Raw genomic sequence first — 12,997 nt, forward strand, 5'->3', positions numbered from 1 at the left:
TATATATAGGGTAATACAGTTTCATTCTATTATCTTTCTGTCCCCCACCCCCTCCCACACCATTCAAAGTTCCTTCATTCTTCTCTTCCCCCAATCATTCTTTTTTTTTTTTTGGCGGTACTGGGGATCGAACTCAGGGCCTTGTGCTTGCAAGGCAAGCACTCTACCAGCTGAGCTATCTCCCCAGCCCCACAATCATTCTTAATGCAACTTTTTTTATAGTAATTTTTAAATTTGTTCTAATGGGTGATATATGACAGTAGAATGCATTTTGACACGTTGTACACAAATGGCTCATTCCTCTGGCTGTACGTGGTACTGAATCACATCAGTGGTGTAATCATACATGTATATAGGGTAATATTGTCTTTCACATTCTACTGTCATTTTCATCCCCATCCCTATCGCTCACTCCGCTCTGCACAATCCAAAATGCCTTCATTCTTTCCTATCCCCCCCTCTCCACAGGGTCTCTGTGTAGTGCCTAAGTCTTTGATTCACTTAGAGTTGTTTTTGTGCATGGTGAGAGAGATTTAATTTCATTTTGTTACATGTGGATTTCCAGTTTTCCCAGCACCATTTGTTGAATAGGCCATCTTTTCTCCAGTGTGTGTTTTCGGTCCCTTTGTCTAGTATGAGATAATTGTATTTATGTGGGTTTCTCTCTGTGTCTTTTATTTTGTACCATTGGTCTACATGTTTAAGACAACTTTTCAGGGTTTCTGTGAACTATAATTTAAGGTTTATTTACCAAACTAGTTTTTAAAAAAGTAATTAGAAAGTATTAATTACTATGGTGGTTCATAACCATCACAAATTCTTTGATAATTTTCCCTCTTGGAAGGTGGAACTTATTTTTCCTCCTCTTCCCTGTAGGCTGGTCTTAGTGGCTCTCTTCTGGTGAATAGGGTAGGATCTGGGAACCTGGCATTCACCACCTTAACCTCATAAGTCACCTTCATGTCGTGTTCTCACCAGTATGATGAAGTGAGGACACTTTACTTTCTTAGTAGTCTTCCCTGAATCCATAACCCCAGGCTGGTCAGGAGAAAACTTGTATCAAACCCAAGATGTAGGACTTTCTAAAAGGTGTGACCTTGTTTTTCCAAAGTGCCAAAGTCATGAAAAGCAAGGAAAGACTGGGAAGCTCACAGAGTGGAGACGGTGGAGACTTGACAACTCAGTGCAGTGTGGAGCCCTGGATTGGAAGAGGAAACGTACATGAGTGGGAAAGCTGGTGAAGTGTGAATACAGTCTACAGGGAATAGTGTTATATGAGTATTAATTTTTTCATTTGATATGTGTACATAGTTAAATAAGATGTTAAATGTAGTGAAAAACTGGACGAAACAGGGTGGGGATTTTATTCACTGTGTTTACAACTTTTGTAAATCTCAATGATTTCAAAATAAAAAGCAGAACCCAGAGACATCTAATTGGACACAAAAGGGATGTTGCTCTGCCTACCCCTTTTCCTCTGGGCTGCTCTGTTTCTACTCCAGTTTCCTCTGGGAAACTGGCCTAAGCAATTGAAGACTGGATCCTCTGTGACTCTTAAGTGGGTATTGTACAGGATGTGATTTGTAGCTTATTGACTTCTAGGAAATCTACAACAGAAAGGTCTTTGTTTGGGAGGGCTGCAGACTTCTAACCCTAATAAAAGAGCTTATCATACGAGCAAGCTTATAATGTACGATGGTATGACTATAAAAATTTTGTCGTGGTGCTTTAGAGCAAAACTGTTCCTTTGCTAGCAAGAATCCTTCAGCTCTCACTCAACAGTTTATTGCTAACTCTTGCTGACATCATCAGGCTTAACCCTGTTTTCTCATTGAACCCTTGTGGGGATAAAGAAATCAGTATAGAGTTGTTGTCTTTGATCTCTGTTACTTATTTCCAAAGCTTTTTCTTTTTCTTTTTTTTGGGTGGTGTTGGGGATTGAACCCAGGGCCTTGTGCATGCTAGGCAAGCACTCTATCAACTGAGCCAAATCCCTAGCCTGCTTTTTCTTTTTAAAAATCTCCCTTTGATAGTAAAATATTGTAGTTACTACTTTCTCTTTCATGTTTGTTACATTTCTATATTTCCTTGCAATATGAATCCTGCTTTTAAAGACATGACTTGATTTTATTTGTAGTAATGTGGTTTATTAAAGGTAGCAAAATGAATAAGTTTCTGTTCCCTTTAATATCAGAGAAATACCTGTTGGCTCTTTAGGTATTTATTAATGAATACTGTAATAATGTAGAATTTTGATTGTTTATTAGAGCAAGATGAGTATGGTTGTCAAAATATTCCAAGTAATGCAAATGTAGATTTATTTTTAATGGCTAATGTGTTAAAAACCGTGTGCCTGTTCTATGACAGGCCTGCCATGGACGGGGTGGGCAGAAGTGAGTACAGCAAAACTGCTCTCATTGTGCATCTACTTATCTGTGGAGATGCCAGAAAATGAGACAGTCATACATAACAGCAAGTGGCACTCAGTCCCCTGAAGAAGCACAAGTACTCGCCGTGGGTAGAGTAGTGGAGAAGGGGGCTGCTAGACCAGGTGAAAGAGTAGGAAGTGAACCTTTTTTTCAATAAATACAGGAAGTATCATTCAAGCAGAGGGAATGTGATGTACATGATAGGGAGCATGTGCATGATCAGGACCAGGAGGTGGGTGGAAGGAGTATTTGAGTGAGGAACTGAATCTTATGAGACCTATCCATGATGAGGGTTTTAGGTGTTAAGCCGAGTGTGTGTGTGTGTGTTGGGGTGGGGGGGGCCTTGGGGGTCAGGGGAATACAGGGACTTAATATTTGCAAACCAGTCCCCTGCTCCTCTGGTTGGTATATGAGCAGTGAGATTGTTTAGCAGGTGAGTGGTGAGAAGTGATTAGTCAGTGGATGAGTTTTGTAGGTAGAGCTAAGAGTGAGGACAGAGAATAGTTGCCCAAGCAGTTGGAGTTTGTCTGCAAGGGGAAGATGGGAAATTCAGCCTGCAGATACAAATGTGAGTTATCACCATAAAGATGTTATTTAGGGCCAGAGACACATGATGACTTCTAGGGATTTAGGGAGGAGGAGGGAGGAAATCCTGAGGTCCAACTGGGGCTTTCAGGGGTTAGAGGTCAGAGACGAAGGGGACCCACAAAGAAGACTGGGCATGGGAGGCCAGTGAGATGGGAAGAAAACCATTCCTTTGATTTCCATTTACTTAGTTTGAACTTGAAATGTTTGAACACTTAACATTCGGTTGGTTTGGAAGGTGATAATGTGAGAGGATTTTTTTCAAAGTGAACATTCTCTTTAAAGAGAGAATCCTTGGGTATGGGTGGATAGTGTGGGAGGTGTGCTACAATAATGAAGGGGAACTTTTTTAAATCTGCTGAGGACTGGTGTGTAGAACAGTGCTTGAGAGTAGTAGAACTTTGGGTACTAGCCCTAAGACCAGTAGACCACAGAGAGGGCTGGTGGTCAGCACTGCCCACTTTTCCCCTGCAGAAGCTAATTACTATTTGGAATTGTAAACTGTGGAACCATTTTTTTTCTTTTTTCTTTTTGATTCTTGCTGTGTTGTCCAAGCTGATCTCGAATTCCTGGACTCAAGCCATTCTTCTCAAGCCTCAGCCTTCCTGGTATAGGCTAGCATCACCATGCTTGACTGTTGTTTTTGATGCTCACTCTATTGGTTCAGAGAACCACACACATCCCCAAGAAGCTTCTTCATACCCTTTACTAATTGCTGTAATCAGCCTTTCTTTTGTAACTTTGGTCTATAAAACTCCCTAATAGACTGAAAGCTAAATGATCACCAGTCTTAGTTATTTTGTAAGTTACTGTAGATCAATAGAACTTTTACATGGGTTCTTAACAGGAAGGCAGAAATTAGTATTAAGTTCAGGAGATAGTTATTGAAAAATGATTCAGTTAAACCCTGGTAGTGAAGAATTTTTTAGAGTTAGATGAGGTTTGAAAGGATATCTTATAATTTGTTAAATAGAGAAAACATTTAAAGTGTGTTCTCCTAACCCAATTTTCTCTTCTCTAAAACAGGGTCATATAACTTGTCCAGGGTTGTACTACTTGTGAAGAGAAAAATTCAGAATTTGAATCCAGGCATCTGACTGCAGGGCCTGCAGTTTTAACTGTAATGATCATGTTTTCTTTTTCTTATAATATTGCACTATACTCCAAATATTGCAAACTTTTTGTTGTTGTTGTTGTAAATATTGCCAGTATATATTTAAAAAGAACCCATAAAGTTCAGATGTGAAGAATTTTAGACAAAAAGAAAATCTTCAGAGTTCTTATATTTCTTTGGGATATTTTTAGGGTGCTCCTACATTTAAGATAAAGTTCAAGTTAACAGACATTGTGGTACTCTTGGTTTGTTTGAGTCTTGCTAAAGTAGTGAGTTAAATGGATTTGAAGTAGTGAATAGCAGCCTAAGAAAAAAAAGAGATGTTTGATCTTCTCTGGAAATTTTCAGTGTTCCTGGATTAGTTTCTTAAAGTCTTTAGTCCTAAAATTCCTCTACGGTCTTTTTAAAGATGCTGGTCAGACTCTTCCATAAGCCCTCTGAATTCTCTGACCTTGATGAAGGCATTCATTACCTCTGTAGTTGAGTTTTTGATAGTTTAGAGGGTAGAGCTTTCCATATTAACAGTTGAGTTCATGTGTATTTGGTGGTAATACCTGTAAGAAAGAAAAAAAAAAAAAAAAACATGTCATCCTCTGTTGTGATTTTGTAGGGGAATCTACTGGATAATATATTTGACTTACAGCATGTGTAGTCAATTCAATAATGACTACCCAGAGATATCAAGTTCTGGGTGAATATTACCTTACTGGGAAAGTGGTCTTTGGACGTGGATTTAAACTGAGGATCTTTGAGCCCGAGGATATTACCCTGGATTATCCTGGGTGGTCCTGAATGCCATCACAAGTTTTGTTAGTCGAGAGAGGCAAAGGGGGGAATAAAAGATACAGACAATAAGGTTGTGTGTAGTGGTGTGTGGTGGCAGCCCACCCCTATTGTCCCAAGTACTCAGGAGGCTGAGGCCAGCCTGGGAGCAAGATCCACCCTGTCTTGAAATAAAAGTTTTAAGAAGGATTAGGGATGTAGCATAGTGGTAGCCCTTGAGTTCCATCCCCAGTCCCCGTCTCTCCTGCAAAGCCATGTGAAAAAAGCAGAGATGGGAGTCATGCAGCCATGAGCCCAGGAGTGCTGGCAACCACCAGAAACTGGAATGAGCCAGGCTGTCTCAGAAAGGGGATAGCTCTACCAGCTCTCAGACTTACAGTGTCCAGCCTTGTGAGTGAATCTGTTTTTCTTCATTGTCTGAGGTTCTGTCTTCCAAGTGATCTAGTCTGTTGGTGATGCTTTCCATTGAGTTTTTTATTTGGTTTATTGTTTCCTTCATTTCAAGGATTTCTGTTTGTTTTTTTTCTGAGAATCTCTATCTCTTTGTTGAAATGATCTTTTGCTTCTTGCAGTTGCTCTTTCAACTGCTTAATAGAGTGATCATTCATTGCCTGTATTTGCTCTCTTATCTCATCCTTTGCTTTATGAATCATTTTAATTATGTATATTCTGAACTCCTTTTCTGACATTTCTTCTACCATGCTCTCTCTGGATTCTATTAATATAGAATCTAGGTTTGTTTGGATCATTTTCTTCCCTTGTTTTTTCATGTTGTTCATGTATCTCCCCCTCTGCAATACCCCAGATCTGCATTGCTAGTTTCCGCCCATAGGCTTATAGTGACCCTATAAGTTTCCAAAACCTCTTCTTTAAGGGGAAGATCAATATTGGCAGCGCCCAGTACTGACAATATGCAGCCCTATACCAAATAGCCCCTATGAAGATGTTAACGATATTGTTATAAACAGAATGAGTTCAATTATTATCTACAGTATAACAAATAGATTTGCAATAAGGTCTGAAGTTTCTAATGGAAGACAAAGAGAATGGGGAGGGGTGTAGGGTATAACTGTTAGTGGGATAGGAAAAGAGTGTATAGAAATTCTAGATCATAGAAAGAGTGAAAGTGTAATCAAAAGAAGTTCATTGTTAGCATGAGAAAAGGGAGAAAGAGACTCTGAGGAAACAGGTAAACGAAAGGAAAATAGAGCAAGAAAAGTAAAGAAATAAAACAAAAAATTTCAAAAGGGAGAAAAAAAAGAAAGAAAAAAAGAAAATTATACTGTAACAGTCATATAGTATTCAAACCTCTGAGTCTTCAGTAGCCTGATGCATGAGAGGAACTGGACAATGAACTTCCAGTCTCCAGCAGGTGTCTCAGGATAGGATTTGCCCCACCTAAAGATGGGAGCTACCACTTCCAAGATAATCCAAGATGGCCGCTCTGGCTTCCAAATGTGTTGGCAAATGGGGAGCTGTTGCTTGGGGTGTGGGCATGGTCGGCTGGGGGTCCTGGAGGGGGGGTGTGGTTAGTCTGGTTGAGGGGTCCTGGAGGTGGGGTGTGGTAAGGCAGTCTGGGGGTCCTGGTGGTGGGGCATGGTCAGTTGGTCCAGGGGTCCTGGAGTCAGGGAGTGGTTGGTGGGGCCGAGGGGTCCTGGAGACAGGGCTCAGTCAGTCTGGCCAGGGGTCCTACAGGTCCTGGCTATTGTCTTAAAATGATGGCAGCCACATGTAACCAAACCTGCAGGTTCTATGACAGTGGACTTCCAGGCAACAGCAGGCAGCTGGCGATCCACTGGTGGTTTGCCGTCTGTCTGTTGGCTACCGGCAGACAATTGGCAGGTGAATCTCGGGTGGTGAGTGATGGGTAGGTGAAAGGCAGGTGATGGACACGCAAGAGGCAGGCAAATGGCAGATGATAGGCGCCAGTCAGTGAGCAATCTGCACTCAAAAAGTAGTCAATATGCTGGCAGACTTCTGTGACCAGGACAACTTAGAGGAGGACATTTTATTTTGACTCAACTCATGGTGACTGGGAAGCAGAAAGAGGAGGAGGCGCCAGGGGAACAAGATATAGTCCCCAAGGGCATGGTCCCCAGTGACCTACTTCCTGTAGCCATGCCCACTGGCCTGTAGTTACCACCCAGAGATGTATCCAAATTATTAATCCATCAAATGGATTCATCCAGTGATTAGGTCGTCTCTTGTCATCTGATCATTCACCTCTTGCATTAACCCAGGAGCTTTTGGGGAACACCTTATATCCAAATCATAATAGTATATGTCCATCTGTATTTATTTTAAGGTGAAAACATGATGTGGTCTCCAAATCTGATCTTTACCAGGTGAATCATTCTAGTCTTCTCTCTTTTCTTAATTGCCAACTTCCCACCCTAGCAGTAAGAAGCCTGGCTTTCATCATCTGCTACCCATTTACTTAATTCTTCAATCCAGTATTCATGCTTTGTGGTTTTGGAATTGTTTTCATGTATCCTTACGGGAAACAACTTCATCAACTAGAGTACAGTGCCTATGTGTAGTTTCAGTTGCCTTTAGTTTTGAGGTCTCTGCTCATTTCCCAGGTGACTTAGCAACCTTCTACCCTGCCCTCTTTAGCGAGGGTGTTGTATACATAGGCAATACATTGAGGTTGTTTTGTCACAGTCTGCATTCTATCCTGGGATCCCCTGACCTCCTAAATGATTTTTTAAAAAAAGTTTGTGTACCTTAAAGTTTGCTTTTGTGCTATAAAGTTTTGTGGGTTTTGAGAAATGCATTGTCATGTATCCATTGTTAACTTTTTTTTTTTTTTTTTTTAAACCAGGGATTGAACCCATGGGTTCTTAACCACTAAGCCACATCCCAAGTCCTTTTTTTATATTTTATTTAGAGACAGGGTCTTCACTGAGTTGTTGAGGACCTCACTCAGTGCTCAGGCCGGCTTCGAACTCATGATTCTCTTGCCTCAGGCTCCCGAGCCACAGATTACAGGCCACTGCACCCGACTCCATTAATTTTTGTACAGAATAGTTTCACTGGAAAGTATCTATACTCACCTATTCAGTGTTCCTCACCCCTGCCCCGTTTTGGAGACCTTAGCAACCATTCTTCTTTTTACTGACTCCATAGTTTTGCCTTTTCTAGAGTCATAATTGGAACCATATATTATGCAGCTTTTTCAGACTGGTTTCTTTCACTTAGCATTTAGAGTCACCCATGCCTTCCTGTAGCTTGATATCACATTACTTTTTTATAGCTAAATAATATTCCATGATAGGGATGTGTACAATAGTTTGTTTATTCAGCTGCTGAAGGATATCTTGGTTGTTTCCTGTTTCCGGCAGTTATGAATAAAGCTCTTTCAAACATTTTTCATGTGGATGTGTTTTTAAATCACAAATATCTGAGTAGGTATGAGTGTTGATTGTGGAGTTTAGCTAAGACAGTGTTTAGCTTGGAGACTAGAAACTGTCTTACGCTGTGACTGTACTGTTGTGCATTCCTAGTAGCAGTGAATGAGAGTTCCAGCTGATTTTCATGCTCTCCAGCAGTGGACGTTGTCAGTGTTTTGGATTTGAGCTATTCTAATAGTTACATAGCAGCACTTTGTTTTAAGAAGAGATTTTAATGCCTTATTTAAAAACCCAGGCTGAGGGGCTTTTATTAGATTCTATATCTTTGTTTATAATTCAGGCAAGTGGCTCTTTTCATTTTTTGTATCTTAATAATATTAAGCTCAACATGTTTTTGCCTAACTCTATGAGGATGTGGAAAATTGTTGAACTGATCTTTGGGTTTGGGTTTGAATTTTCCCTCCTATTTTATGGTTGCTTATGCGCCTTAAGCATCTAGAATATTAATACAGAGTGCTTATCCTGAATGGCAAAAGTTTTAAAGACAAGTCTGAACAGCTTATAGATGATTGCATTCCATATTTAATACCTACATGATTATTAACAAGCCAAAGGGTTTTGAAGTGACGTACATGAATTGTTCATTCATTTGTTGTTAAACAGGTAAATTTAAAAAAAAAAATTTATTTGTTCTTTTTAAACATGACAGTAGAGTGTATTTTGACCATTATATATACATGGAGCATAACTTCCCGTTTTTATGGTTGTATATGATGTGGAGCTGTACTTGTTATGTATTCATATATGAACATAGGAAAGTTATGTTCAATTCATTCTACTGTCTTTCCCATTCCCCTCTCCCTTCCCCCTACTCCCACTTGCCCAATTGAGTGAACCTCCCCCTCTCCCTCCCCACACACCTAATTGTGAGTCAGCATCTGCATATCAGAGAGAACATTCGGTCTTTGGGTTTTGGGGATTGGCTCATTTCATTTCTGTTTACGGCTGAGTAGTATTCCATTGTGTATATGTACCACATTTTCTTTATCCATTCATCCGTTGAAGAGGCACCTAGGTTGGTTCCATAGCTTAGCTGTTGTGAATTGGGCTGCTGTACACATTGATGTGGCTGCATCACTGTAGTATGCTGATTTTAAGTCCTTTGGGAATATCCAAGGAGTGGTATAACCGGGTCAAATGGTGGTTCCATTCCAAGTTTTCTGAGGAATCACCATACTACTTTCCAGAGTGGTTGCTCCAATCTGCAGTCCCATCATCAGTGGATGAGTGTACCTTTTTCCTCACATTCTTGACATTTATTGTTACTTGTATCCTTGATAATTGCCTTTCTGATTGGAGTGAAATGAAATCTCAATGTAGTTTTAATTTGCATTTCTCTAATTGCTAGTGATGTTGAATATTTTTTCATGTATTTGTTGACCATTCATATTTCTTCTATTGACGTGTCTGTTAATTTTCTTTGCCCATTTATTGATTGGGTTATTTGTGTTTTTGGTGTTGAGTTTTTTGAGTTCTTTATGTATCCGGGAGATTAATGTTGTATCTGAGGTGCAGGCAGCAAAGATATTCTCACATTCGTTAGGAATCGCTCTTCACGTTCTTCATTATTTTCTTCGCTGTGAAGCAGCTTTTTAGTTTAATACCATCCCATTTATTGATCTCTGATTTTTACTTCTTACGCTTTAGGAGTCTTGTTGAAAAATTCAGTTCCTAAGCCAACATGATGGAGATTTGGGCCTAATTTTTCTTCTAGTAGGCACAGTGTCTCTGACTAATGCCTAGGTCCTTGATCCACTTGGAGTTGTTGTCAACAGGTAAATTTAATTAAGTGCTTACTGTGTGATAATGGTGCTGTGTGGCACGGGCATTAAGATGAGGTAAACATACCTATCCTTGCCATTGTCTCATTAAGAAAGAAAGAACATGTATGTGCTTGTGCTGCATATTATATGTATCTATGTATATATACACACATAAATATAACTATGTGTATCTTTAGATATGTGGGTGTGTATATATATATGTCTATATATATACACATTTCTGTGATCCTTCAATACTCTTCAAAATCAACCTCAACAAATAATTATGTACCTACACTATACTTCACTGGAGGAGCCAGGGGGGATAATAACAGGTCTCTGCCCTTGTGGAATTTTGTCCTGTGCAAGGTAATTATTTCTTAGTTACAACTGTGGTGATCACATGATGGACAAGTACAGAATCTGAGCATATGAGCACGACACCCCAGGGCCAGAGGGTGAGGAACACGGTCTGAAACTGGTGCCTGAAAGGTTGAGGAAGAGGTTAAAAGGTTCAGGTGGCAACAGTGGGGTCTACTGAGAAGAGCCCAGGCAAATAGTGAAAGTTGCTTAAATTGAGGGCAGTTAAACAGCAGAGCCTGTGGATGTTATTTCACCGGCTTGCTTTAATTTGGACATTTTGCCCCAGCAGGGACTATTTTTGCTTCATATTCCAGTCCCTTCTCTTCACAGGTAAATAAAATATTGATGGTTTAATTAAATGTATTCTTGCAAAGAATGAATGTTTTTGAGAGTATATTTTTACTGTCATAAAATAGAAACAATACAAGCAAATATAGATTAAAAACATTCAAGGTAGTCAAAGAGGATCAAAGATCAGTAAGACCATATACAAGCATACATTTCAGTGAGAAGTAGTAACAGGGCTAGGAACAGGGTCTCACAGGAAACCAAAGTCAGGGTGGCAGGGACAGTTCCATGTGTGGGGCAACTGCTACCCAGAGCCTTGTGGAGGATGACTACAGCACAGATATACCAGGAAATGAGGAAACAGAGCCAAGGTCATCATAGGATGAAGGTCCCTGTAATGTGACCATCTACAAGCTCACATATAAGGGGTAAGAAACAAGTCCAAGGCCAAATAGTAGTGACTCAGAGGCATGTAATGAGATTGCTAGTGTAAGAATACTCAAGTTTGTTTGTTGTTGAAAATTATTTTGATTATAAAAAGTAACAGGGAGAATTTACTTTTTATGTATTTTGAAATTATAGAAGATTCTGTGTCATAAAGAGCATAGTTTCTAGTAAACTTTGTATACTTCATTTTTTTGTGACCTTTCAAACTTAAGTTTGATCTTTCTGACATTGTAAGCTCATATTGATTGTGTGCCCTAGAAAAGTTTAAAGGTTTTAATCGCTGTGACTTGTAGGCTATATTTGGTGTTTTCAGGTCTTTACACGTCATTCATATGTCAAAGCTTATAAACATCTATTAAAATACATGGTACCCAATTTTAAAAAATCCATTATTTTCTTTTAAGATGGCAGATGGAAACAAAATACTTGTGGGGTGAGATCTTGCTTTAGTCATTGCCTTCCTACAGAAAGGCATGTAAGTACTTTTGTGATAGAATCTGTAGTGAAATAAGTGTTTTTGAATTTTGCACAGGCCACGATAAGAATGTGTTTGGTGTGTGTTGGGGGAGGGCAGTGGGTAGGTGAGATGTGCTGTGTTGTGTCCAGTAACATGGAGTTGCTGCATCTTCAATAAAAGTAAGTTGAGCCTGAGGTGGGCAAATGGAGTCATGAGGGCTGAGTGTGCACACACACATACCTGATGTGTGTACCCAGCATGTTTTACTGTCCCTCCTAACCACATTGGTGTTTGTAAAATACCAATCTTAGGAAATCACCAACTATAGTAGGAACCTAGTAAATCTTTATTGGCATGGAAGTTTGCTTTGCTTCATTATCTGATCTATCAGAGACATATTTTCTCTAGCTGTTGTATTTTGGAATAGGGATTTTTTTTTTCTTTTTTTTTAATGTAGGGCACTGTTTTCATTATACCATTTTGTTTTAGATCTTTATGTGAGCTGTTGTATGGATAAATCTAGTAAACCTAGGACTTTCCATTTTGTATTTTGACACGTTTTGTAATATTTTTCTGTTTGGGAATAGTTTTTTGTTTGTGTGTATGGTGTGGTTTTGTTTCATTTTGTGCAGTACTAGGGATTAAACCCAGTGATTGCTAAGAAAGCACTTTCTACTAAACCACATCCCCAGCCCTTTTTATTTTTTATTTCCAACAGGGTCTCAGTAAGTTACTGAGGGCCTCCCTGAGTTGCTGAGGATGGCTTTGAACTTGCAATCTTCCTTCCTCAGCCTTGAGAGCCACTGGGATTATAGGCATGCACAGCCACACCTGCAGGAATAGTTTTAAAGTATTGTTTGTTTAGTCGTAATATAATAACTGACACATGAGTTTAAATATATCATTTTTACTACTTGTGTTTTATTAGTCCACATCTTCTAAATCTCTTTCCCTCCCTTACTTTCTTTTGGATTACTTTTTATTTATTTTTTCTTCTCTGCCATTTATTTAGTGTGTAACTAGTACAGATTATGTCATGCCATTTTGACTTATCAAAGACTGTAAATCTCATTTTCCAGGAAATGCAAGGATTTTAGAACATTGCAACGCCATTTTACTCCTACCATTTGGGCTGTTGTCATGTGTGTTTATCCTGCAATACATCTTTATTACTGTTTCATGCAATTAATTTCTATTTAGATTTATATTTGTAGTTACCCTTTCTCTTATTCCATATTCCTTCATGCATCTCTGTTCTTCCATCTGGGATTCTTTTCTTCCTTTCAGAAGAATTAACTGTTTCAAATTTCTGTTAGGCAGGTCTTCTGTTGGTGAATTGTTTTTGTTTGTTAGGA

At 39.3% G+C, this 12,997-nt stretch overlaps 1 protein-coding gene across 1 annotated transcript in view; it reads left to right on the forward strand.

Annotated features, from left to right (window-relative positions):
- Positions 1-12,997, forward strand: part of CHSY1 (chondroitin sulfate synthase 1) — an 84,323-nt gene that overhangs the window by 30,753 nt on the left and 40,573 nt on the right. The window lies entirely within an intron of this gene.

The sequence above is a fragment of the Sciurus vulgaris genome (genome assembly GCF_902686455.1).
Source record: "Sciurus vulgaris genome assembly, chromosome: 2".
NCBI lineage: Eukaryota > Metazoa > Chordata > Mammalia > Rodentia > Sciuridae > Sciurus > Sciurus vulgaris.